The 26919-nt window shown below is 54.7% G+C and overlaps 1 long non-coding RNA gene across 1 annotated transcript; it reads right to left on the reverse strand.

Annotated features, from left to right (window-relative positions):
* Nucleotides 1-14838: 14838 nt before the first annotated feature.
* LOC142861144 (uncharacterized) lies at nucleotides 14839-18962 on the reverse strand. Its single transcript, XR_012912523.1, has 3 exons — nucleotides 18818-18962; nucleotides 18124-18213; nucleotides 14839-17374 (listed from the first exon to the last, which is right to left on the reverse strand). It is a non-coding gene; the product is annotated as an uncharacterized LOC142861144 (long non-coding RNA).
* Between the last annotated feature and the right edge of the window lie 7957 nt (nucleotides 18963-26919).

A 26919-nucleotide genomic window follows, 5' to 3' on the forward strand; every position in this document is an offset into this window, starting at 1 on the left:
AGGCAGCAAAGGGCACGGGCCAGACCTCCCTTGGGGTCGAGTCCCGTCTTCACCACTCACATACAGGTCTAGTTCCTCCACTTCCCCTCCGTGTCGCGTTCCGTCTCTCGTGTGTCTTCTCCCTGCAGAATCCTCACCCCGTGCGACCCTCCCGGAACGCTGCTTTGGGCGTCAGCTCGGCACCGCCTCCCTGGGAGGTCCCCTCTCACCTGGGGCCAGGTGGGCCTGAGCGCGGCCCGGCGGCCCTGTGTCAGAGTGGGAGCGGAGGGGAAGAACCCTCCGTTTCCTGCGGGACGCTCTGGGTGTCTGGGGCGTGGCGGTCTCGACACCAGGGGGGTGTGGACACCCCGCTTTCCCTCGCGACACCCGGGGCCACATCCGTGACCAGGAGCAACACTGGAGCCTTCACATGTCACCCCCGACAGACCCCGGCACATGTCAGTGAGAAACAGGCTCCAAACAACGACAGAAGGCAAAGGAAAAATCAGGAACAGTTGGATTCCTCAACCTGCAGCGCATCTGCCTGAGGGCCGCGTGTGCAAAGGGAAGGCTGGTAGCACACGCAAGTCGGTTCTCGGCTGACGGACAAGCGCCGGGCACGGCGCAGGTGGGGGACAGCCCTGTGGAAGGCACGCCCCCTCCGCGAGAGAGTAGAAGGTGCCGTGAGCCCTTGGGCTCCATCCCAGAGTGGTCCTCCCACTACCACCACACACCTGGTTCATGCCCGTGTGCTCAGGGGCAGCCTGGGGCTCTCTATTGCCTTTGCTCAGAGACCACGCTTGTCTGCGTGTTACGTCAGCACCCACGGGGGAGCACCCCCACCCCACGCACAGCAAGCTTCTTAAAGGTCTGTTCTGGTTAGACGTGAGCTAACCCCTGCGAGCCCATCCTGGGGTAGGGAGGAGGGCTTGGCCGTGGCAGCAGACCCTGGCATTCTTCTCTGAAAAGCAGCATCATCTAATTACTTCATACGATTTTTTTGAGATATTAATGGAACACAATTCTGTTCATTTAACAGAAGGTAGGTGGGGTTCCATATGCCACCGCGCAAACTGAGACCTCCGTTAATGAGGGGGGTAGGCTGGAGCCTCCATCCCTGCCCCCCCACACACGGAGATCTCTCACCAAATGACTACCCATTAAAGAAATGCACACGGAAAAAAAGAATTAGATGTGGAACCTGCTTCCAAAGTGTCTAAAAGTGCCATTTCTGAACGCAGACAATGAAGAGTATTTGGGAAACATGCACTGAAAGGACCCAAACCCAAAGCAAATATTTAATCAATTAATACCTCTCATTAAAGAGTAGTAAGTGCTTAAAGACATACCCAGGAAATGTGTAAGACTATTAGTGCTTTCCACTCGTGGTTCCCACCGTCTGGTACCACCGCGATCTGGCTTCCGCGGCGCTGCTCACAGGGGAAACTGAGCAAAGCGGAGCATGTAGTTCCAGGTGAACTCTCTCCGGCTGAAACTTTGTTTGTAAGAGTGTTGCCCCCCACTCCCCAATCAACCAACTACGGTTGCCTTTATTTGCATTTTAATAGTTACCCTAATTCCAAACTTAAAATTACAGACTTTTCCCAGCTGCTTTTTAAATGCTACATTATAATTTTGAGGAAGCATCATACGTAATTACATTTAATAGACACAGAATTGATTGAAACACTTAGCTGGAACAAAAAGCCCAGACCTAATTTTGTAAACATGTTATTGTACAGTAACCCCCGATGAGTTTGTTCTTAAATCTCCTAATTAATTTTTAATTAAAAAGCTCAAAGATGCTATTACGCTCGTTGTTGTAAATGGCAGCCTCACGCAAGTAGGAACGGCGGAACGCTGCAGCCAGATATCTCCCGTTAAAATCTGCGTTAATGAGAACCGCAGTGCGCAGGATTTCTGAGATGGAAACCACCATTTCTACCATCGGATGGAAGCCTTTTCTCCCCCCTGGCTTGTAGTGATGTGTGTACATCGAGTGTGACGAGTTTGTCTGTGTTGAGCCATCGAAACCTTTATTTAAACATATCCTTCTTCTACTTTTTCTAATATCCTGCTAAATATAGCCGTGCATTCGGTGGCAAATTATATCTAATACTTTCACAAGCCAAAGAGGCCTTCTGCCCCCTGCACGGATGACTCCGGCTCTGCTAATTCAAACACCGCCCTGATGTCAAAGTGCCCTCCTCGAGGCCTGACTCGGGCAGACACTTTCAACTGCCCCGTTCCAGTATCTCCCTCTATCCGCCCGGTCCTGCAAGGGTCGCGCTGAAAGGCAGTAATTGAAACTCCCTGTTTCTCTGGGGAGGCGGGTGGTGTCACAAATGGAGAATTATTAATAGCGCCAAACACAGCAAGTGTCTCTTTTCCACGTAGCGTCTTAATAACAGGAGGGAAAGCGTTTCAGAAAAGACCAGATCCTTCTCCTTGCCTATAACTCAAAGACGCTCGGACATCATCAGCTCAGGTGTCCCTCACCTGTCCGGCTGCTCAGGGAAAGAGAGACACTTGGGGACCTGTAATTTAGAAGTGATGGTGCGGGGTTTACTAGCTGTACTTTGTAATTAAAGGGAAGAGTTTCCGTTGCCATGTTTGGCATTGTTGTACCCAATAAGGCGAGGTTTATGCCATGCATGGGTGTCATTCTGTGAGCATGGGCATGCCTCTCCTTTTCCAATTTTCCAAAGAGAAGTCCCAATGCTATCCACGGATTCTGGGCCAGAGTCTCCTATAAAAAGTAATTGTTGGTCATTTCGCTTGATGCAGTCTCTGCGGAGAGACCAGGGCTTCTCGGCCCCAGCACTCCCGACATTTGGGCCGAATGCCTCTCTGTTGTGGGGGCCGGCTCGTGTGTCAGGGAATGCTTAGTGGCACCTGGGCTTTCGCCCACTAGGAAGCAGCAGCACAAACCCTCCCAGTCGTGACAGTCAGAAATATCTCCAGACGCTGCCAAGGACCCCGGTGTAAAAGGATAAAATCACCCCCTGTCCCCCGCGGAAACCACCACTACGGATTGAAAACAGACGGACCCCCTTAGGGCAACCGTCCACGGAGCAGGACGAGAAGGTGCACGTTGGTGTCGACAGGAAGATTCGCCACAAGGCAGGTGCCCCAGGCGAGGAGTGCACCTGTGCACGAGCACACAGGCGGGCATTTGTGCAGGAGGAAAGGGCCGAGATGGCAGAGAGCCTCGCGGCTCAGGGCGGAGAGTTGGTTCACGCCCAGACGTGCAGGAACGCCTTCGTCTGTCTGGTCTTTTGAAAGAAACCTGCTGACAGCCAGGAAGACACAGTGAGACCGCCTTAGAGTTTCCAACAGGAAATTCACTGACAAGCCCTGCGGCCCACGCGCATGTGCCTGGAACCCAGTCAGCGTCCGGGGACGGGCCAGGGACCCAGCAGATGAAGAGGTGAAGTGCCAGAGCCGTTGCCCGGGCTGCCCAAGCAGAGAGCCGAGAAGAGGAGGGACGGGAGGGACGGGAGGGACGGGAGGTACCCATCCCCCGAGTCGTGGGCATCTTAATTTCTTGGCTACGCTACCATCGGCCAAATGCACACGCTCTGGGAAGGGATGCCAAGTTCTTGTAAGTCCACTCACATTTGCAACCTATTCTCTCCATTTAAACAAACTCGGTGGCAAATTCTTTCAAGAAGGATGAGAAGAATCTTCCTGTAACGTGCGTGACCCATCCCTCTTAATTTCTGTTTTTTCTCCCTTTAGGTGCTGGGAGTTTCTCCAGTGAGGACCATTGTCCACGGAATGTGGTGCATCCCTAATGACCGAAAATTAGTAACCGGTTGTGCCCCGGGAGAGGGACCCGGGCACCCGGCGGAGTGGGAGACCTGGAGCTGAGTCCTGGCTCCACCACGCCAGCCAGGGGCCTCGGCTGCTCACTGAAGCGTTCTGTTTTCTCGGGGTAACGAAATCTGTCCTCTCTACCTCCTGGGGTGTGTGAAGATCACATGTGCAAAACGGCTGAGGAAACTGCAGATTGCTATTGCGGATGACGGCTATTGTTTAGCAAGAAAACGTTTCGTAGTGGCCAGCAGCGGTTAAATACTGGGATAGCTAAGCCACCGAGCTTCATCTGAGAGTCCCGCCGGCTCGGGCCGCCTCCACGGGAAAGCAGGACTCATCCTCACGGCTTCAAGGTCACCTGCAGTCCTTAGAGTTCCCGGTAGATTTCTCTCTCCAAAAGTCCCTATTTTTAGCTGTGTTCGCAGGGGCACCCAGAGGCAAGTATTATACAGAAACCGCCACATTCAGGCCACGATCACCCACACCTGCTGGACGGGAAGTTAACCTTTGTGCAAAGAAGGGGTCAGCTGCGTGAACTTACGGCAGACGCGGTTTGGGAAAAGCAATGCGGGAACCACTCAAGTCCTTTCTCAAGCATCCTGAGCACCTCAGGAGCACCTGACAACTAATATGCTAATTGCGAGCCACCCCTACCTGCTCAGGACAGGGGCCTACAGTCTGGTTCCGGGGGAGCTCTGGCCTGGTGAGAGCCGCTGCATTGGAGGACTGAAAAGACTTTCCTGCCCTGCGTCCCGCCCTTCAGACTTGTGCCCATTCCTCAACAGACATGTCCCACCTCTGCCAAAATTCCCGAGTAGGGGCTGTGTCTGTTTCATTGCTTCTGCAAAAAAATAAAATCACCGGGAAACGTGGGAACCATTAACTTCCCTTCTGCCCTTTTCCAAAGCTGACCTCTCATTTGCCTCGGAATAAAGCTGCCCGGCCGCTTACGCTCCGTCTTCTTCCCACCCCGGCAGGCTTCGGGGCTCGCGCGGCTCCCACCTGCACCGCGGCGCTCCCTGGCGCTGCTCCTCTGTCCGCAGGAGCCCTCGCAGGCGCTGGAGCCCGCGTTATCTAGGTCACTGAAATCCTGTGTTCCTGGGATTGCAGCTTTGAAATCTGAATAAGCGTGTCAGCGATTCTTAAGGTGCTAACCTTCACGAGGTTTGTGCCAAGCCGGACTGAGAGCGGGGAGACTTGTAATCATGACCAGCCTGGACTCTGGGGTCTGGACACCCCCACGCCCCGCTGCACCCCGGCCGGCGTGCACCCCGTGGCTTCTGGAGGGAGGTGGGGTTTTTTTAGAAGTTAATGGTGTGGTGGTCTTCTCCCATCCAGCAGAGACAGACCGACTCTGCGTGTCATTACCCCACCGGCCTCCAGGGGAACTCTGGACCCCGTCTCCAAGAGCAATCGGTGCTTTCTCCCTGCCGTGGTTGTCACTAAATCCAGCATCCTAGATTCCGGGGCTGCACTGATTCTAATAAACAGCCAAGTGCTTTAGATCACGTTGAAATCACAAAGACATGTGATTGCAAAATATCTGCGAGATTTGTTTACCCTCCATGAGAGAGAGGTCGGGCCGGGTTGGATTCAGAATTGCTAAGCAGTAACTCTCTCTCTCTGTCTGGGGCAGGCAGCCATGCATGAAGAGGACCCCACTTTATACAAACGGTTACTCCCGGAGACGTGGAGGGCAGTGCAAAGTCTGGGTTCATGGAGTAGCAATTTCCTGTGGACTTGCATTTCCACTGGAGGCACAAGGCATATTCCATTTTCACAGCCGGCAACAACGACAGGGCTCCTAACATATCAATGCGCTTATTCTCCTTCCTTAAGTTTTAAATTCAATATTTCAGTCCAGTGACCTATAAAAATAAAGGCTGACCTTTCTGACTGTGTGCTAGGCGTTGTGCTAAACATCTTACATGGGTCGGGCGCAGTGGCTCACACCTGTAATCCTAGCACTCTGGGAGGCCAAGGCGGGGGGTGGGGGATCGCACAAGGTCAGGAGTTCAAGACCATCCTGAGCAAGAGCAAGACCCTGTCTCTACTAAAAATAGAAAGAAATTAATTGGCCAACTAAAAATATATAGAAAAAATTAGCCGGGCGTGGTGGCGCATGCCTGTAGTCCCAGCTACTCGGGAGGCTGAGGCAGGAGACTCGCTTGAGCCCAGGAGTTTGAGGTTGCTGTGAGCTAGGCTGACACCATGGCACTCTAGCCTGGGCAACAGAGTGAGACTCTGTCTCAAAAAAAAAAAACCCAAAAGAACATCTTGCATGCATTAAACTATTGCATCCTCATGACAGCTCATTTAAAGATGAGACTGAGACACAGAGAGGCTCTGTACCTTGCCCAGTCCCCCGCTGGGGAGAGGCAGAGGGGGAGCCCGGCCAGTCTGGGGCAGCCTCTGCCCTCCTAGGCCCGTGCTGTGCTTCCTCGGAAACGCAAACACTCGCCGCTGCTCTTCCTGAGACTTCCCCCCACAGTGCCTAGTCTGCGTCACCGACACAGTGCCCAGGTGGGCACATGCCCACCTCGCCCTTCACACGCTGACACCACGGACGCAAAAAGCAGCGAAGGGACGCCCGGAGCCCGGGGCACCTGCAGCAGAGTCTGCGAGGTACTTCCCGCTGCCAGAGTCTCCTCTCTGAAGGTTCCCGAAATGACCGAGAGGAGGTGTCCTCGGCCTCCCGGCCTCTGACTTTTCCCATCAGCCGTGACGAGACTTGGGGGAAATCAGCAGCAGTCGCTCCTCGGGAAAAGGTCGAAGACCCTCCAGCAAGGATACCGCGAAGCCGCAGACTCTGGGCTAATGAACCGAGGATGGACAAATCAGATTTCCTTCTCCGGCCCGGGCTGCAGTGACCTCCAGGAATTTTCATCACTCGGGGGATAATTGATTTGCGAGTTGCTTTGGTTGGAAGCAGGCCATTTCTGCCTGACAGAGGCAGCCCTCTACGGGGGAAAAGAAAATGTTTTCTCATGGTTTCTGCAGAGCAGTCCCAGAATAAATAAGACACAGCCCGGTAATGAAGTAATGACAGCTTTTGTCTTAGTCTGGAAGAATGTCATTATGCAGGAATAATTCATGGCTTGGTACTGTCAGTCCTATTTACGTGACGCCTGGCTGTCAACCCTGCGAAGCAGGCCGCCGTGTGAGCCCTGACGCGCTGCACTCGATTTACTTGGGCTCCTGAAACTCTGGGAGTCTACCCATTGTCACTTATTCAGCGAGGGCCTTGACTACCTTGCCTTTTGTGGAGCTCGTCAGAAAGACAGCTCCTGCCTCCAGGACCCAGGCTGCAGGGGCTCAGGACACTCGGACCCTGAAACGTTGACTCAAGTGACATCAAGACTGAAGCACACGCCTATGAGCATGGAAGTCTCTTTCCAGGAAAGGCGAAGCTTCCTCTCTCTGCCTGCGATCCACGGGTACCGCACCACGCCCCAGTTTGCTGAGAAGAAAGGAATCATGTGACGAATTGGGAATGAAAGCACATTTTCTTCAGCCTCTATTGCCAGGAAATTACTGGGCAAAAAGGAAATCTCTCTCCCGGCTGCACTAGGGAAATGCGTTTCGTTCAGAGCCGGTTCCGAGGATGGCAGCTCTGCGCCCCACCTAGAGGCTGAGGGCTGAGGCTTCGCAGGAGCCCTTTGATGTTTCTGGAATCGGTGGCCTTTAAGAATGACTGTGGGGCCAGGAGCGGTGGCTCAACCCTGTAACCCCAGCCCTTCGGGAGGCCGAGACAGGAGGATCACTTGAGGCCAAGAGTTCAAGGTCACCCTGGATAACATAGCAAGACCCATTCTCTACAAAAAAGTAAAAACAATTAGCTGGGCCTGGTGGCGTGTGCCTGTAGTCTCAGCTACTCAGGAGGCTGAGGTGGGAGTGTCACTTGAGCCCAGGAGTGGGCTATGATTGTGCCACTGCATTCCAGCCTTGGTGACAAGGCACAAACCTGTCTCAAAAAAAGGAAAAGACGAATAAAAGAATAAAGTAGCAACGCTGTGGTGTTTCAGGGACGATGATGGTAGGGAGGCCTACTTACAACCCACTTGAACAGATTTCCTTCTAAAAAATACCTGTCCCAGCCATTAGGAACCAGATACCTTTCGGATGATGGGAGAGCAGCCAGCAGGGACTGGCACCTGCAGGTCACTGGCTCTGGTCAGAGCCCAGGTGGGGGGATGGCTTGCACCAAAGAGCAAGGTACGGAGGGTGGGTGCCTGGGCAGTCCCGGGGCTGAGGCTGCGGAGAGGCAGGGGGTGGACAGCAGACCTCGATCCGCCCACCAGTGCCGAGACGCCACAGGCTCCTGGCTGGGGACCCTCGTGGCAGAAAGGACGGGGATCCTTCCTCACAGCACTCGGGGGAGCCCACACAGAGCCCAGGCCTCTCCGGCCACAGCCCACGGCCCCTGCCAGTTTCCAGGGATTGTCATGCGTGGCTACCGTGTCCCTATCATGTCTAGCAGCAGAGTACCCCGACCGGTGGTCCAGACCCTCGCTCACAGCAGCGATCACGGCAGGCCTGGACTGACAGTGCACCTGCCGCGTCAGGAATGACTCCCGGTTTCCTGCCGCGTCGAGTTTGCTGGGGGTCCTGCTGCAACCTTGCCTGCAGCAGACAGCTGTGGCCTTGCAGGGCCCGAGGAGCAGCCGCCAACCTCGAGTGTGTCCCCAGGCCACACCCCAGAGAGCCCCGCCCCGGTCCCAGCCTCCACCACGGGAGGCTTTAGGAAGGCATTAGGGCGCCACGCGGCCCAGCCTCTTCCCCTCGCGCTGTCACCTGCCGCCGTCCCGTCCCTGTCTCCGGGGGCAAAGGAGAGCCTGCGGTCTGTTCCGGTGCGTTCTGTGTGCGGGTACTGAGCGCCAACCACGTGCCAGGTCCTCGGCTAAGCCCTTCGGACGCTCTGATGAAGACACGGGGCCAAGACCGGCTCCACGCAGAGGTCGCAGCACACATAAGGGGACCAGTCAGGGGGACACTCCCAGATGGTGACGGCGTCACAGAGAAACCGGGACCAGGTAACAGGAGGCAGAGTGGTTGGGAAACCGCGCCAGTCTGCAGCACGCTCAGGTGAGGCCTGGGGAAGGAGCTGGCAGGAGGCCGGGACCAGAGGACCTGAGGGAGCTCCCGGGGCAGGGGTGGGGGAGCAGAGGGCCCTGGTGGGCGGGGCAGGTACCTCCTCGCCGCGCCAGCGGGGAGGGGCAGAGGCATCTCAGCCCGGCAGCCGCAGCAGGTGGACGTCCAGCCCCACGAGGACGGGAAGGTCTTCGGCGCATTCCACCCTGTAAGCCCATCCTGACTATCAGATCGGACAGGCTGTTTTCCCTGCCTGGGAGTTGATTCCCAAATATGCGGCAGTATCCGACCTCCTGAGTAAGTTGTTCCTTACAACCCTGCAGAGGTGTATTTTCACAAGGAGAAAAGAGGCTGCCCAGGTCAGGGAAGGACTCGGGGGCAGGGAGGAGGGGCCTCTGTGCTCCCCACCCGCCCCGCAGGTGTCGTGGGACACCTGAGCACGGATCTGAGGGAAGACACGACGGGCTCTGACGCCAGGTGGGGCTCTGTGGACACACAGGAGAGACATGGGCCGGCGGCCTCGGGTCTCTGTAGCCCCAGACCTCTCCCACCCCCGCCTCCCGTGCTGCCTGAGACTGAGACGCCCTGGAGAACCCGGCAATTTCCTTGGAGGACGGGAAAGGCCTTGAGCGGCTGCTGATTGCATCAGAAACGTCAACAGGGGCCGTGGCGGTCAGGCCACCAGTGCCTCTCGGGGTGAGCAGAGAGCAGCTCCCGCCTGGAGCAGGGCCGAGTGGGGGCCGGGGAAGGGCTTTGAGCAGAAGAGGGACAGGCGGCAGACGTTTGCGAGGTTACCTTGTAGCACACACGGCCCGGACTTGTAAAAGCCACGTAAGAACAGCAACGGCGGCAAGCGGGCCTGCATGTTTACGGGGACCGCGAATGGCCGAGTAATTCACAAGCCTCCTCTCCCTTCATCCTCACAGACCAGTGAGGACAACCGTGGGTATCCGTGTTCAGACACGGTAAGGAGTCACATAGAAGTTACAAAACCTGCTGTTAGTAGGCGGCGGGCGTAGCTCAAAACCAGCACTGCCTGACGGCACTGTTCTGGACTACGACATCTCGAGCCCCGCACGACCGACACTCGGGCTGCGTGGATATGGGGGGTTGGGGGCTGCATGGTCCTGGGGGGTTGGGGGCTGCATGGTCCTGGGGGTTGGGGGCTGCGTGGATATGGGGGGTTGGGGGCTGCGTGGTCCTGGGGGGTTGGGGGCTGCGTGGTCCTGGGGGTTGGGGGCTGCATGGTCCTGGGGGGTTGGGGGCTGTGTGGTCCTGGGGGTTGGGGGCTGCGTGGTCCTGGGGGGTTGGGGGCTGCGTGGTCCTGGGGGGTTGGGGGCTGCGTGGTCCTGGGGGTTGGGGGCTGCATGGTCCTGGGGGTTGGGGGCTGCGTGGATATGGGGGGTTGGGGGCTGCGTGGTCCTGGGGGGTTGGGGGCTGCGTGGATATGGGGGGTTGGGGGCTGCGTGGATATGGGGGGTTGGGGGCTGCATGGTCCTGGGGGGTTGGGGGCTGTGTGGTCCTGGGGGGTTGGGGGCTGCATGGTCCTGGGGGGTTGGGGGCTGTGTGGTCCTGGGGGTTGGGGGCTGCATGGTCCTGGGGGGTTGGGGGCTGTGTGGTCCTGGGGGGTTGGGGGCTGCATGGTCCTGGGGGGTTGGGGACTGTGTGGTCCTTGGGGGTTGGGGGCTGTGTGGTCCTTGGGGGTTGGGGGCTGTGTGGTCCTGGGGGTTGGGGGCTGTGTGGTCCTGGGGGTTGGGGGCTGCATGATCCTGGGGGGTTGGGGGCTGTGTGGTCCTGGGGGTTGGGGGCTGCATGATCCTGGGGGGTTGGGGGCTGCATGGTCCTGGGGGGTTGGGGGCTATGTGGTCCTGGGGGGTTGGGGGCTGTGTGGTCCTGGGGGGTTGGGGGCTGTGTGGTCCTGGGGGTTGGGGGCTGTGTGGTCCTGGGGGTTGGGGGCTGCATGGTCCTGGGGGGTTGGGGGCTGTGTGGTCCTGGGGGGTTGGGGGCTGTATGGTCCTGGGGGTTGGAGGCTGTGTGGTCCTGGGGGTTGGGGGCTGCATGATCCTGGGAGGTTGGGGGCTGCTGTGCATGGTGGGGGGGATGTCCCACTGTGCGCTGTCAGCACTCCCTCCCACGTTGTCACAATCCAAATGTCTCCAGATAGTGACAAATGTCCAGTGTGGGGGGCGGGGCAGGGGGCACAGTCACCCTAGTGGAGAACAACTGCTTAAACAGGTGTGTGGCGTGCTTCAGTCCCTGGGAAGTGCCCGGGTGGGAAAGCAGAGCGGCACAGCCCAGGGCTGCGCGGGGAATGGAGAGGATTTGTGCATGGGGTCACTTGATCTCGACCAAATGCCAGGAGAATAAAGGCAGGGAAAGGATTCAACAGTGAGAGAGGCTAGCCTGAGCAGGTCTTCACTGAACAGATACGTGTGGTTATAAATATCTGTGACCCTGTTGTCTTAGACTGAGCTCTCGGGAAGAGAAGTGTTAAGTGTCTAAGCTTATTCATTACAGCACAGGGCCAAGCGCAAGCGTGAGCTCAATAAATAGCCTTGATGTCAGCGGAGACAGAATGTGGATGGAGTGGGCTGCTAGGAGCCCATCTAGCTCCAAGGACATCTTCCCCCGACCCACCACTGGCCCTCTGTCCCACTCTCCACCTGCAGACCCCGGCAAACACCCCAACCCAGAGAGCTCTTCCCCCAAACACACCCAGCTTCCTCCGCTACTGGGACCCCAAGTGCATAAAGGAAGGGAACACAATGCTGACGGGTGTCTCACCCTGGAGCCAGCCCCTCCACCTTGAAGTCCAGCCAGGGCTTGTTCCCTTTAGGAACAAGGTCCAAACTCCTGAGCCTAAACACACTCCTTGAATGTTCTGTCCCTGTGTTAAAAGCTAAAGCAACTATTTCTTTTCTAGGGGAATTTTCCAAGAAATGGGGTCACCATTTCCATCACTCCTCCCCCCTCTGTCCTCTGTGGCAGCTCTGGGCACATCCTGCCTTTCTTCTCAGCGCCCAGTGCTGCGTACTCCTTCCAACCAACTGCCGCCCTCGCAGCCTCCTCCCGCTGTGTCTGCTGCGTGCACAAGCCCTTGCTTGCATTGGGAAACTCTGAACCTGTGAATTCACTGTGCAAAGCATACGGATGTAATCGCTAAAATGTTCTCGTCTCAGATGGAAATGTTTAGCTTAAATAAGAGAATGAAGCTGTCAGGATTTCCACGTGAGTGGATAGTCACCTGACTCTTCAGTGGAAAAGACACCCCAACACTAAGAGTGGTGGTGTCCCCACAGCAGGGTGATGGATTACTGGGGAGAGCTAAGAGGCATCTGTGTCAGGGACAATCAGTAGGAAAAAGGTGTGACTCCGGCCCTTCCCAGCGTACGGCCGTGGTTCTGGGATGCTGGAGCTCTCGGCTGTGCCCTCACGGCTGAATCAGGGCGACGTGACCCAATGAATTTATGTTGCAATCACATCCCTGTTATTTTTCTGTATCACCAATTTATTCAGGGAGTAGGAAAGATATTTAACAATTACTTAGCAGCAGCCTTCTTTACAAAACGAGAGGATGAATACAGATAGCAATGGAAAAGATTATTGAGAGCAGAATATTGAATTATCTGTGGAAGGGAATGAGCACATGAATAATGCATTCTCCCCACCTCAGGTGTGAGCCCCTCCCGGGCCTGCAAGGCCAGGCTGCTGGGCCGCGCTGAGCTGCCGCGGGGTGAGCCGGGTGTGTGGGGTGGGGGGACGGGCGGCGTGCTGACATCCGCCTCTCCCCATTTTGCAAGCAGTGCAAAGCTGTGCGTGGAACTTGCCGTGCAAAAGCAGCCGCACTTCAAACCTTTTTGCTTCTCCGCAGAGCATATTTAATTTCTGCATTGCTGTGGACAGTAATCAGTAATGAAGTCATTAAATGCAAGAGGGGTGGAGAGAGAGCTGTCTGCCAACCTCCTCCATTAAATTCAGGTACTTTGGCACATCTCTAATTAAGATCGGGAGGCTTGGGTTCCAATTGACAAAGCTCTCCATTCCCATGATACAGTCAAGAGCGCTCGAGGGCAGAGCTAATACAGTGAGCAGGGTAATGGCTTGGATAATTCTAATAAAGATTTTGAGTTATACTAGATTCTGGAGGTTAACTGGTGCTACCCAGAGAAGGAGCCTTATTCTGGGTGTGCAGCCAGGTCTCTCCTAGACCTACAGAAAACCGAGATATTCATGAGACCATGGCTAAGTGATTTGCCTAGCGTCTGAGGGGGACAGCTTTAGAACCCTCGGGTTCAGGGCTTTCTCTCACTAAACGGATAATGTCTCCCTCTAAGCTCCAGAGAGCTTCAGCCTAAGCATTCCCTGCTGTAGGCACTCTGGGAACAGCAAAGAGACTACCGTGTCTATGGAGGAGTGAGTGGCCAGGTAATTCCCTAGGGGGATTACATTGCTTTATTTCTCACTCATTTAGAAATTTGGAGAAAACATTTTTTTTTTTTTTTTTTTTTTTTTTTTTTTTTTTTTTTGAGACAGAGTCTCGCTTTGTTGCCCGGGCTAGAGTGAGTGCCGTGGCGTCAGCCTAGCTCACAGCAACCTCAAACTCCTGGGCTCGAGTGATCCTTCTGCCTCAGCCTCCCGGGTAGCTGGGACTACAGGCATGCGCCACCATGCCCGGCTAATTTTTTTTTATATATATATATCAGTTGGCCAATTAATTTCTTTCTATTTATAGTAGAGACGGGGTCTCGCTCAGGCTGGTTTTGAACTCCTGACCTTGAGCAATCCGCCCGCCTCGGCCTCCCAAGAGCTAGGATTACAGGCGTGAGCCACAGCGCCCGGCCTGGAGAAAACATTTTGACATTTGCTGATGATTCCAGTTTTTCCCTGAGGGGCCAAGCTTGAATGCACTAATTTTAGATTAAGCACCCCGCATCTGACATGCGAGGGTGAGCAGCGGGGTGGGCGTGGAGGTGGGGAGGGGAGGGGAGAACCTGCAATGCTGCAACTAACTATTGCAGCCGCAGGGCCCTTCCGTTTGGACGACTGGGAACAGAGAAGAGCCCAGAGCCCGGCAGGTGGAGGGGGGAGGAGGAGAATGGGTCCACTGGACACCTGTGACGTGCAGGAAGGCTCCGGTCCACCAGGGGGTGCTCTCCAAGCCCGGCTCCCTTTCCATCCAGACGCATCCTGCCTCCAAGGCCAGCCTGCAGGCTTACCTGCCCACCTGCAGGAGGCAGACACCTGCCCAGGTGAGGATTGGGCAATTGTGAGGCTAAAACGCTGTGGTTTTCAGTGATGGGAGGTTGGAAGTCTTCTGCTCGCACCAGGGCTCATGCAGCAGTGCTAATACGGGAGCCGGTGGCCCTGCCTTGGCACCCTTGGATGATCCCATGGGACCCAATAAAACTCCCGTTGGAGCTGGGAAATACAGTTAGACCGAGTGGCCTTAAAAATCTCTATTAAGCCATATCCCTGGATTCCACGAAGCTTCCATAGTCCCATCATTTTCACGGGAGAGATTACCGTTAGCCATTTTTAACGTGCAGTTCTTACAACAAATTTCACAAAAGACTTGTCATATCTCTGCATCTTGAAAAGCATCGCCTGATTTGTAAAAAGGGATATAAAAAATAGCTTGATCAGATCTGGAAGTCTTCTTTTATTGCTTAAAACAATTCATTAAGACAGCGTTTGATGGCTATAAATATTAAAGCTGTGCAGAAGCATTCAGACTATGAAGTGAGACCGTCCCTTGGCAACCCCCCAGCCCCCCGCCCCGCCTGCCCCTCTCCCCCAGTGAGGCCCTTTTAGGAGTTTGGCCCACAAGTTTTTAGGACAAAGTTGGAAAAGTGACACTTTTGTCACAAGAAAAGAACTGATTTTAATAAGATATTTTAAACTTTAATAAAGCAACCAAAAAAGCAAATAATAACACAAGAGAGAGGAAATCTTGATAAAATTATCCTAACACCCATGACCACAGCAGGGTTAAATCTAAAACCTACAATAATGGTGGGTGCAGAGACGGCTGCCTGGCGAGGGCTAATGAACCCGCCTGTAAGTAACCACAGAGAACGGCTTCTGCAGGGAGCATCCGCACATTAAACAGACAAGTAGATGAGAATCTTGTCACATGGGGTAAAAGATTATGGAGATAGGAGAAAATTTTAAAATGAACATAAAGCAAATAAAAATGGATTGGGCAGGCAGTTTTTGAGAATCCCCAAAAACTCAGTTCCCTGTACTTTCGGGGATGGCCAGATGTGCAAGAAATTGCTTCCTTTTGGCATTATTTCCAGGCAGGCTCTGGGCGGACATCACGCACGCCCTTTATCAGATAGCAGAAGTGGATAAACAGGGCCCTCCCGCCGGAGGCGACTGTCGAGTGCCACCACCCTTACCCCCTGTCGGTTGCAGAAACTCCCCAAGAGATCTAGGAAGAAGGCTGCAGAAGCCCGGGACACTTTAGACGCCCCAACCTCAGTGACACCAAGTCACCTGCCATGAGGCAGGAGAGGGAGCTTAGAGCTTGGAGCCAGGTAGATTTGGGTTTGAGTCCCAGCAACACCGCTCCATAGCCATGTGGCGTTAAACAAGTCACTTAAACTCTGTGATAACTTCTACACACACAAACACACACACTCACAAAGGTGAGGGGATTCACAGGGAGCTCAGGATTAAATAGATGCTCTGTGGAAAGTGCTAGAACATACTAAACACTCAACAAGTCGTAGCCAACAGGATTAACAAAGAAAATTGAGACAAAATGAGCAGAGACCCCAAAACTCAAATGTGAAGTGCTTTTCTACCCTTGCCCCGTGTACGGACTGGTGACTAAGGAACAATCTGGCTTTCTTTCGGCAATGTTGCTGCTAAGCACTGTCAGTCCATTATAACAGCTAAGCATTTACAGAGCACCTGCTGTGTACCAGGCCCTGTGCTGGGCACCATGTGTGTGTCACCTCCAATCCTGTGGAACCGGTCTAACATCAACCCGTGCTACTGCGGAGAAAGCTCAGGACAAGAGAGGCCAATATGCCCAAGTTCACACTGCTCATGGGTGGGGGGCGAGCTCTGGAACTCAGGTTCTGGATGGCAGGGCTCAAACGCTTTGCCATGACCACAGAGGTCACCAGCATGTCCAGGCTTCACCCCACAGGCTTGAGCCCAGGCACGGGCCCCGCCCCTGCAATGCCATCGGTAGTGTCCGGCACAGGCAGCCCAGCCAGATGGACCCCAGGCTGCCTCCAGAGACCCCGCCGGCCTCCGGGGCCTGCCCCCAGTCCTTCCCCTGGCTCCCACCCCAATTCCACGTCACCTCTGCAGGCTCTGGGGAAGAGCTGCCCACACTGATGACCAGCGCCCTTGCTGGCTTTCCCTCCTAGCACAACTACTGCGACGCATTCGTCTGCGGGCTCAGTTTGGCCCCAGCTTTCCTCCAGAACCGTCCCCAAGGAGGGAAGGGACCTGACGCTCTAGGGCACTGCACACGGCAAAAGTCACGAGATGGAGGACAGCCGTCTGCCACAGGCTGCCTGGGCTCCTTCCTGCCATGTCTCTGCACCTTGCTCCACAGCCCTGGCCACAGATGAGGACAGGGCACGTCCTCATCGTCCTTATGGCGCATGAGGCCCAGGTCACGTGTCTGTCCTAATTGCAGGGACACCTGGCCGGGGCTCCAGACAGCACTAACCTGCCCCGTGTTAGGCTCCAGAGACAGCAGGGGCAGCTGCGGGCCCTGTGCAAACAGGCCAGAGAGGGTTTGTGCCCCAGGGAGAGGAGACCCCACTGCCGCCACGTCACCGGCTTTCCTAGGGAGTCGGCGAGCTCCCCAAGGTCCTTTGAGGAGTCCCCTTTACGTTGAAATTAGCAAGCAGCTAGAATGGATTCTGTTGTCTACAGCTGAGAACCACGAGCCAGGTGGAAAAGCAAAGGAAACATTTCAGAAGGATAAAGAAAATGGACAGATATTCAGGGGAGCGAGAGACCGAGAGGCAGAGAGAAGCAGGCGGAGAGGACAGAAAAAGAGAGAGAGGACAGAGACACAGAGAGAGAGAGGACAAAGTGGCCACAATCCTTGGCATCCAAAGTCTAGCTTTTAGGCCATTCCTGTGCTCTTATGTATGTGTTTTCTTTCACCAAGGCATCACATCTTTCCTCGTTACCGCCGTATGTTTTAGTAGGCAGGTCAGAACCCAGGCTTAACCCTGGCTTTTGTCCTCTGAAACGCCAGCGGTTTATATTGCACGCATGGATTTTCTCGGTAACATGAATTCTTAGCCACAGCAACCCAGAGGTCTTGTTTCTTCCTCCACGGGTCACGCCGGGGCACGTGGGCATGGCACGCGGGCGAGCCTTGCAGGAAGACTGAGTGTAATCTAAGCTCCGGGATTCAGGGTCACTGCAAGGTCCACACTGACTCCCGAATCTCATGATGGAGCTGCCGATCCGCCTCAGCAGGCGGCCTGGTCTTCCGGGGACAGGGCTGTAATTCGTAGGAGTCGAGCGTTGTGATATTTAAAGCAAATACTTTTTCAAATATGCAGACACCCCTCCCCCCCACACACACACCAGTCACGTGGGAATGCCAGAGTAAGTGGCTGTCACCCCTGGTTATCTCTGACCACTAAAAGGTCTGGACTGAAGCCGGCACCTCTGTTGTGGGGGAGGCGGGGAGGAGGAGGAGGAGGAGGAGAGCATTCAGGGACCACCTGGCCCTTTCCCAGTCTTGCCTTTTAGACCTAAGCAGGGAAATGGTGAGATGTGCAAATAGACTCCAGGTAAAAAAAAAGAAGAAGAAGAAAGAAAGAAAGGGCACAAGAGCGTGTGTGTCACCATGCACAACGGAGACTTTGCTCCAAAGATCGGGCCCTGTCCCGGCAAGATTCCAGGATCTCAACGACCTTGGCAAGCACGTCCTGTCCTCCTGCCCCTCACATGGCTCTCAGTAAAAGGAAGTTGATTAGAGGGTAATTTTTAATGGAAATGCATTGTGTGAATTTCTGCCCTCAGGACAGGAGTACTGGATCGGTCACTGAGCAGGTGGAGACTACTAACCTTTGGTTAAAATTCTGCTCAGCGACCTTCCCCCTCCCCGCTCCCCAAACCCACGCTCGGAGGTAGGTTGACTCTAAATAACGCCGCCGCATATTTTCCTCCCAGATCAAATCAATAGGTGAAGGCGTAGAGGCAAGATGAGCAGGAACATTGCAATTATGGGTCAGGCGAACTCACAGTCGACGTGGTAAAAATAGACCGGTTGGGGTTTCATTTCCATCGCTGCAGAAAATCCTCATCACCTCCTTATCCGCGGTCCTGGTGGTCCTGAAGAGGGGCGGAACGTTCTAGGGTTCTCATCGGCAACAGGAAGAGGAGTGCACTCGGCTAAGAAGAGGGGGTCTAACAACAGTGGCCTCGATTTCCACATTTCCGCTGATCAGTGGCACCTCGCCTTGTTTCAGTGAATTAACTCTTCACCCACCTTCCCACTTTTCCAGCTCACGATGTTAAGGAAGACTTCTGCTGCGGTATTCACAGATCTTTTGACCGAGAGCCTCGTGCCGGAGATGACGCTGACGGCTGAGTGCTCAGCCTTTCCTCTGTGGAGTCTGCCGGATGCAGGTTCCACCACTGGACCCTCCAGTCCCCGGGGTGTGGCCTCCTGGGTTTGCCGGGATTGGGAACCACACCCAAGGACCTCACCACTGGGTCCCACAATACCCCGGTGGGGGCGCCCCTGGGTTCACCATGGAGGTGATGCGTCAGAGCACGTGCACATGGGTGAAAGCAAGCGCATGCTGAGCCAAATTGCACTCATACAAATAGTAATAAGCTCAGACAGGACACACACACACACACACACACACACACACACACACACACACACACTAGGATTCGAGGTGTAGTGAGGCGTCAGGGAGCCACCTACCATGCAATGTGGTCCAGAAACCCCCCTGCTGTGAACCGTTGGCTGCTTGCTGGCTTCTCATGAGAAAGGGGGGACAGTTCACCAACCAGAGGGCCTTTGTCAGGTTTGGAATCCCACCTCGTCCACGCCCATGTCTTGCTCACTGAGCGGCTCACCTGCTACTGACCCTCACTTTCCCGGGCTCTAACGCTGGGTTGGCTGCAAGCCCTGGCTTGCTGGTGCTGAGGGTTTGTTCTGATGAGTCACAGGGCACGGTGCTGCTGCTCACGTGCATGTTTGCAGGGACTGTGCAGAGACTGAGCAACCACGGGGACGGCCGGCACTTGCAGCAGCAGAGGGGGGCGGGAAGCAGCATTTGGCAGATTCTGAAGAACTTGCAAAATAAGAAGTTTCTTTATTCACCGTCCCCCAGACATGTGCTGAACGCCTACTGTGTGCCGAGCACCGTCAGGGAGTGTTTCGCCTTTCTGCATCAGTTAAAAGCACAGACTCCAGAGTCAGGCAGACCTGGGTTCAAATCCCAGCTCAGCCACTCACCTGCTGTGCCCCCTGGAACAAAAGCCCAGCCTCTTGGGTCTCAGCTCCCTCAACTGCAAAACGAGGACCATAATTAGGAACAGGGTTCTCACAAGGCTCGAATGAGGCAGACACGCCCAGCATTCATCCCGCATCTAGCCGAGGGTTTCTCAGTGCTGCGGCCATTCGGGGTCTGACACTTCTCGGACGGAGGTGGCACCTCTCGTCAGCAGCACTCCACAGAGCTGACATCGCCCACTCTCTCCATTCCTGCCACCACTCGGGGGAGTGGGAGGGGCACACCTCCTTGCAGAGCGGTCTGGACGGATGGTCACCAGGGAACACCAAGGCTGAGTCCCAGTGGGGCCATTCTGGTCCCTTGGCTGACCTGCTCCCCCTGGCCCAGTGCCTGCACTTGTGCCCTTGACCCCAGGCTCCAGCTCTGCTCAGCAGCCAGAGCTTCCTCGCCAAACACAGCTCTGACCACGTCACTGCCCTGGCTCCAAACCCACTTCTCCTGTTGCTGGGGTTGAACCCAAAGCATTTGTCATAGCTGGGATCCCACGGCACGCCCCAGGTGGCTGCGGGCTCCCGGGTTCCACGTCTGTCTGGGGCTGGAACGTGAGCCCCCCAGGAAGGGCTTTGCCATTTGCTCACAGCTCCAGCCGCTCCGGAACATCTGCTGAGCAGCCGAGTGGCTGGGGAAGGAGAAGGGTCACCAGGCAGGAGCAGAGTCTACGGCGGCTCCTGGTGAGTCTGCCAGGGCGCAGGTGAATGAGACACAGAGGCTGAGACCCTCCCGGCAAGGGCAGGGCCCTAAGTGGCCCCGCACGGCATGGCCTTTCCCAGCACAGAGGGAGGAAAATATTGACTTCACAAATTAAAAGGAACGTTATTAAAATTTTAAGAACCTATTACATGGAGGCCGGGCCCTGCTCGCCTTTCCCCTGCACTGTCGGGCACAAGTTTACGCCAACCGGCTCAAGCACAGTGCTCTCCCGAGAAGCGCCTCCTTGCAGAGAATGGACCGCAGAGAGGACACCCGGTCGGCGTATTTATGAACTCCTGCGAGTGTCTTTGTTCTGTTTTCATTTTCCCTGTCTGCGGTACCCTGCACCGCCCGCCCCACTTCCTGCGGCTGCAGCCACTCCAAACCTGGGAGGAGCGCCCTTCCCCCTGGGTGGGGGTGGGCAGATTCCCCCCTGGCACAAAGACTTTGTCCAACAGGGGCCAGCCCCTCCCTGACCTCAGCTGCAAGGACACACTGAGAAAGGAAGACCCAGCGACACCACGGGGCCCGCTCATTTCTCATGCTTTGCACCTGACTTGATTACAGTGGACAGGGCACTTTGCTTGCCCGGTGCAGTTCCATTTCCTGTCATTTTCTAATATAAAGGTGCCTCGGGGCAGCGTTGCCGGGTCCGGGGACAAGGTCGGCCTCACGTCCACCCACCTCTCTAAAGAAAGGGGCCCCCAGGCCCCACACTTCCACCCTCGGATACCGGCTTCAGGGTAGGGGTGGGAATCTGGGCCTCCCACCCTCCCACACCCCTCGCTCGCCCTGCCTGTCCAGCTCACGCAACCAGGAAAATTAAGTTTCTGTCACAACCTCATGCAAAAAACGACTGGGTGAATTTTCATCCGATTTGGAGAGCATGTTTGGGAGAATCCGGCTTAAAATGTAAGCACTGTGGCACATGCATGATTCATCTGGAGGGGCCCTGGGAACTCGCCAAGGGTCAGCTTTAGAGTAGCTCACGGCAAATGAGGCCAGGCGGGTTAAGATGATGCAGACGGAGAGAAATAACAACCTACTGTTTCAAGTGTGGGTCCCACAGCAGGGTCCAGAGTAGACGGACCAGAACACCGGCGTGGCCCGAGGTGGGCGATCGTGGACGGACTGAGCTGGGGGTGGCAGACGCAGGCTGGGGTGGGTCCTTTACCCGCAGGGGGACCATGTCGTGCATGTGCACACGTGTGGGCGCTGTTCCAGGCCTCACTGAGTTACCACTACAACGTATATTCAAACTTTTTTTAACCAAAGAGTTTGCAAGAACAGTACAAATAGCTCCAATATATCTCTTACCCAGATTCACCCATTTTTAACGTTTTGCCAGATTTTCCGTATATGTGTATTTCAGTATCGCTTCTAGCCCACCTGAAGGGCTGGCCAATGTCACTGCAGACGGGACCTCCCGACAGCCCGGTGGCACCTCTGCACCGAGCCTTTCTCAGAGCCGGAGCACAGGTGGAAGTGGCAGGGGGCACAGTTCAGGGGTCAAACAGAAGCTGAGAAGGAGGTCACTAAGGACGTGCAGCCCACAGACGAGGGGACCTCTAGAGTCCCTCTGTCCCCCGAGAGCGCCCGCCTTCCTGCTTCTGCTACAGACGATTTGAAGCTGGTGGGCACGGGTGATGCATGTAACCCTTACTCGTTATTATTAATAACGACATTGAAAACGGCAGGATAAAAATAACCACTGAAACACCGTGAGATGCCTTGAGTTGCAATTCAATTGCAATAATCATTGCTATTGTAATCCTGAGTTAAAAGTGGCTTTGTGTGGATAACCCAATGAGCAGAGAAGGAAGCCACAGCTGCATTTGTGACTCTCGCCCTGCTGAAGCATTTGAGGGCAAACACTCATCCCTGCACATCCAGGGCGTGGGAGGGCGGGGGCAGGGCAGGATGGTAAAGAGCTTGACATGCACACACTTCTAGGACAGCAGCCCCAGATGGACGGGCAGAGCACCCGGAGCTGAGAAGGAAGGGACAGTCCGGTAAGACCCAGAGACCCTGAACTGCAGCTAACTTGTAAGACACCAGAATTGAAAACCACCGGCCTGGGCCAGACGCGGGCGCCACGGCTGCCAGCTGCTGTTCTCCTGCTACAGGTGCAGGCACGGAGGCGAGCGAGGCTGTGACCAGCCCGTGGCCAAGCCTGGCAGGTGCTGGAGATGGGACTCCAACCCCAAGATGCCAAGCTTCTCTGTCTGCCCTATGAGACAGGGAAATAGAGCAAGAATAGAAGAACTGGGTAACACATGTTTTGTGTGAAAGGGAAAGAAACCGTGCTTCTAGCCGTACGAAGTGGAAAACATGTACCTGTGGACACCTACAAGGTTAACCTTTTTAATACAGAAATAATGCGGTGTTAATGTGCTTGGTTTTCAACTTTCTGTGACTCTATAGCTGAGGCGTGTGGATCTCATTGCTATCTTAAATGTCACAAAATGGATGTATTTGAAGTGGAAGTTTGAAATGATGTGTTTCTTTTTTCCTCCCCCTCACATCCCTTGTCTTTCAAGAAAAATAAGGTGTGGCCTTGTACATTACCTTCTAATGAAATTTTAATGTATTTGGGAGTATTTTCAGCACTCTACACTTTTATGGAGATGAAAATATAAAAGCCCTCAAAGACTTCAAAACTGAATTAGTCTGCAACATATATTCAAGCTATATTTCTTTTTGACCCAGTTTATCTATTTTTTTAAAAAGTCTAAAAGCTATCAAAGAAGCCTCTTTTCTTTCTTTTTCCTCCTCTGTTCTTCTTCATTATCCAATGATTTTTGACACTTAGCATCCAACGCTATCCCATGAGGTTGGTTGTGTTGTTACTTCTTGTTACTTCTGTTTCTTTTATTTCTTTCTTTCTTGAGACAGGATCTCACTCCGCCACCCAGGCTGGAGTACACTAGCACAATCACAGCTCACTGCAGCCTTGAACTTCCGGGCTCAAGCCATCCTCCCGCCTCAGCCTCCTGAGTAGCTGGGACTACAGGCGTGTGCCACCATGCCCGGCTAATTTTTTATTCTTACTCTTATTTGCATAGACGAGGTCTCTCTCTATGTTGTTCAGGCCGGTCTCAAACTCCTGGCCTCTGGCTTCAGCCTCCCAATCTTTTCCTAATTTAAAGGCAAAGAAACTGATCCTGGGGGAGAGTAACTGACCCTGCGATCGTGGCCGTTAGTCAGAATTGGCAACACAGCCCGTGCTCTTGATTTGCTACAGGTTGGGTCTTGTGTTCTACCTTAGTTTTCTCTTGCTGCCGTAACAAACTACCACAAACTCGGTGGCTGAAACAAGACCAGCTCACTATCCCAGCGGTCCCCAACCTTTGGGGCACCAGGGACTGGCTTCAGGGAAGACATGGAAGTGGGGGGAGGTGGGAATCACCACCTGAACTCCACCTCGGGTCATCTGGCATTCGATTCTCATAAGGAGCCACAACCTGGATGCCCCGTACGTGCAGTTTACAATATAGGGTTCGCTCCTGTGAGAGTCTGAGGCCACTGCTGACCTGACAGGAGGGAGCTCAGGCGGTGGTGTGAGCCAAGGGGAGCGGCTGCGGATACAGGTGAAACTTCGCTCCCTCCCCGGCCGCTCGCATCCTGCTGTGCAGCCCGGCTCCGCACAGGCCACGGACAGGACTGGTCTGCCGCCCTGGGGTCGGGGACCACAGCACTGTCCTCGCTGGTGGAGGTCAGAAGGCTGGCCCAGGTCTCACAGGGCTAAAATGGAAGTGTTCCCAGGGCTGTCTTCCTTTCTGGAGGCTCCACGGGAGAATCTGTTTCCTTCCTCCTCCACGCTGTCGGCAGAATGCAGCTCCTGGCTGCTGTGGGACCGAGGCCTCCTCTCCCAGCTGGCGGTCAGCCCAGCCCCTTCCCAGCCTGCAGAAGCCGCGGTGCACCGGGCGTGAGCCCCCTCCTGTCTTCACAGCCAGAGTGCTGGGGGAGTCTCTCCTCTCTCCTCTCTCCTCTTCCGTCTCAGCACTCCGGCCACTCTCCCACCTTCTCCTTCTGCTTTCAAGGGCTCACGTGGTTACATTGGACCAGGCCAACCCAGGATATGATCTTTCTGCATTTTGTCTTTCCAAAAAGACAGGCCTCTTCCTCTTTCCTGGGAACAGACCCTCCCTCCACCCACACCAGCACCCCCGAGGCAGGTGCGAGCCCAAGGCCTGGTCTTTCAGAGCCCCCCGACATGCATCCATCAGACCCCCCAGGGAGGGCAGCCTCACAGGGCCCGAGCTGCCTGCTGGCCGCCCTGTCTCAGGCTAGGAGCCCCCGTGGAGAGAGGGAACAAGACCAGCCCACGAAGAGCCCAGAGAGGGAAGGAGGACACAGGACAGAACTGGGGCAGGGGTGGGAAAGAGAGATTCAGCCTCTAGTCCTTCCTGAATATTAGGCCAATATTTTTACCCATTGATTGATTGATTATTGGGATAATTTGATTCAGATTTCAGTCATTTCCCGCTGAGAAAATCCACAGCTTAGCAACATTTTGTTCAGCAACAGAGAGCAACAGCCAGCCTCCTCACTGCCCACCCCCTGCAATGCTAACACGTCACCATAAACAAACACTCGCCCTTGCCCGGGTGCCCGCAGCCGGGAGCTCAGCTCGGGGACCCACCAGCGAAGGCAACAGCGCAGGGGCCGTGGCTCCAGAACGTGGTCCCTGGGCCGGCAGCGTCAGCATCACCTGAGGCCTGGGTAGAGAGGCTGATCGCAGTCCCACCCCAGCTGAGTTGGAACATCCAGGATGGGTCCCCACGTGTGTGTCTTAACAATTCTTCCCAGAAGCTCCGGGCTGCGCTGGGAGAAGCTTTGCCAGAGGTGAGGGACACAGGCTCTCCCTGGGAATGACGCCGGCTCTGAGTCAGCTCAGCCACTCAGCCGCCCCAGGACCTGCTGGGTCCCGTCCCTTCCCCGTGGTGTGTACTGATGGAACTGTCTGAGTCACGGCTCTCCCGCAGTGGGGAGGAGGAGGATGGTGAGCCTCGTCCCGGACCTAGTGAAGGACCTCCGAAAGGAACTAGGGAGACGAGCCATGCACAGAGAAAAGACTTGGCATATGGTACATTTTCAACATGTGGATCAATTACTATGCTTCATTGCTATTATTAGTAAGCAGAACCAGAAATTTATGAAATTGCAAGATAAAGAAATGTCTTTTAGGGGCAGGATGGAAGGAGAAAATTCTTTTATAAAGATGTGTTAATAAATAAAAACTTGAGCCTACTCTAAAGAGCTAGATGAAAAGACAGGGAAGACAATGGATTTTGCCAGGTGCCGTCCACAGAATCTAGGGAACTCTCCCAGCAGAGTGTGAAGACTGTGGCTGACCCCACACGAAAAGATGGGGCAAAGGCCCAACAAAATTTTAGGCATTTTAAAAATCAATAATAATAAAGCAATATCAAAAAACTTGGGCAATGGAGCAAGAGTATCCTTTCCTTTTCTCTCTTCCTTCTGGAAGAAGGTAGATATGTATAAAACACATGTATGAGCGTGTGTGTTCACACGAGTACCAGTTATTCAACAGCACAAAAACAAGGCCCTTTGTCTCCAAACATTATCAGTTAAAAATCCCAAGAATGGCCGGGCACGGAGGCTCATGACTGTAATCCTAGCACTCTGGGAGGCTGAGGCGGGAGGATCACTTGAGGTCAGGAGTTCCAGACCAGACTCAAGAGGCAAGAAGAGACCCTGTCTCTACTAAAAATAGAAAGAAATTAGCCAGGCAACTAAAAATAGAAAAAAAATTTTAGCTGGACATGGTGGTGCATACCTGCAGTCCCAGCTACTCGGGAGGCTGAGGCAGGAGGATCGCTTGACCCCAGGAGTTGGAGGTTGCTGTGAGCTAGGCTGATGCCACTATACTCTAGCCTGGGTGACAGAGTGAGACTCTGTCTCAAAAAAATGAAAAAGAAAAAAGAAAGAAAGAAAGAAAGAAAGAAAGAAAGAAAGAAAGAAAGAAAGAAAGAAAGAAAGAAAGAAAGAAAGAAAGGAAATCCCAAGAATTAAGATTCTGAAAGAAAAGCCATCTAAAACTCTTCAACACATCTTAAATTGAGATTACTTCCCTCTAAAAATGACCTGGGACAATTAGTGCCAAAAACTAATATTTTATGGTTCAGTGTCTCCATTTCCTCGGGGCTGCAAAAGGGGCGTATGTTTGGAGGGGGGGGGGGTCAGAACCTGTCCTAGAAGCTCTCAGCGTCACTCCCGCCTCTTCTACCCAACGAGGCCGTCACCAAAGCCCACCAGATCCACGGGGAGGGACGTGAGCCCTGACTGTGAGGTTCTGTGGGAGCGTGTGGGGCAGACGTCTCACTGCGGCCCCGTCTGGAGCACGCAGGCCGCCGCAGCCAGTCCTCCCGCCCCCGCAAACGTGCACGGCTTCTCCCCGCTCCCTTGCCTGGCGCTGTGGTCCGCCCTTCCCCCAGCCCACCTCGAGCTTTATCTAATCTCTGAGGCTTTAGAGCTCACTCCCCAGTCAGGCATCCCTGGACTAGAGGTGCCCATGTGTGAAAAATACTCTTTGTTATTCCCCCAGGGCCCGTCAGATCTGCCCGGCTGGGCGGGGTGGTCCGGAGGAGTTTATCCCCAAGGGAGGAGCCTTTGGGGCAAAGGACGAATGAGCAGGTGCACCAGGCACTCTCTCCAGCATACCGGCCACCTGCACGGCCCTGCAAGGGGGGTTCATTACCACTGTCGAGGGGCGAGTGGAGAAGCAACCTGCCTGATCTCACCGCGTCAAGGGATGGGTTTGAACCCAAGCGACTGGACTCCAAACACGGCA

Source organism: Microcebus murinus, chromosome 16, assembly GCF_040939455.1.
Source record: "Microcebus murinus isolate Inina chromosome 16, M.murinus_Inina_mat1.0, whole genome shotgun sequence".
In the NCBI taxonomy this organism is placed as follows: Eukaryota; Metazoa; Chordata; class Mammalia; order Primates; family Cheirogaleidae; genus Microcebus; species Microcebus murinus.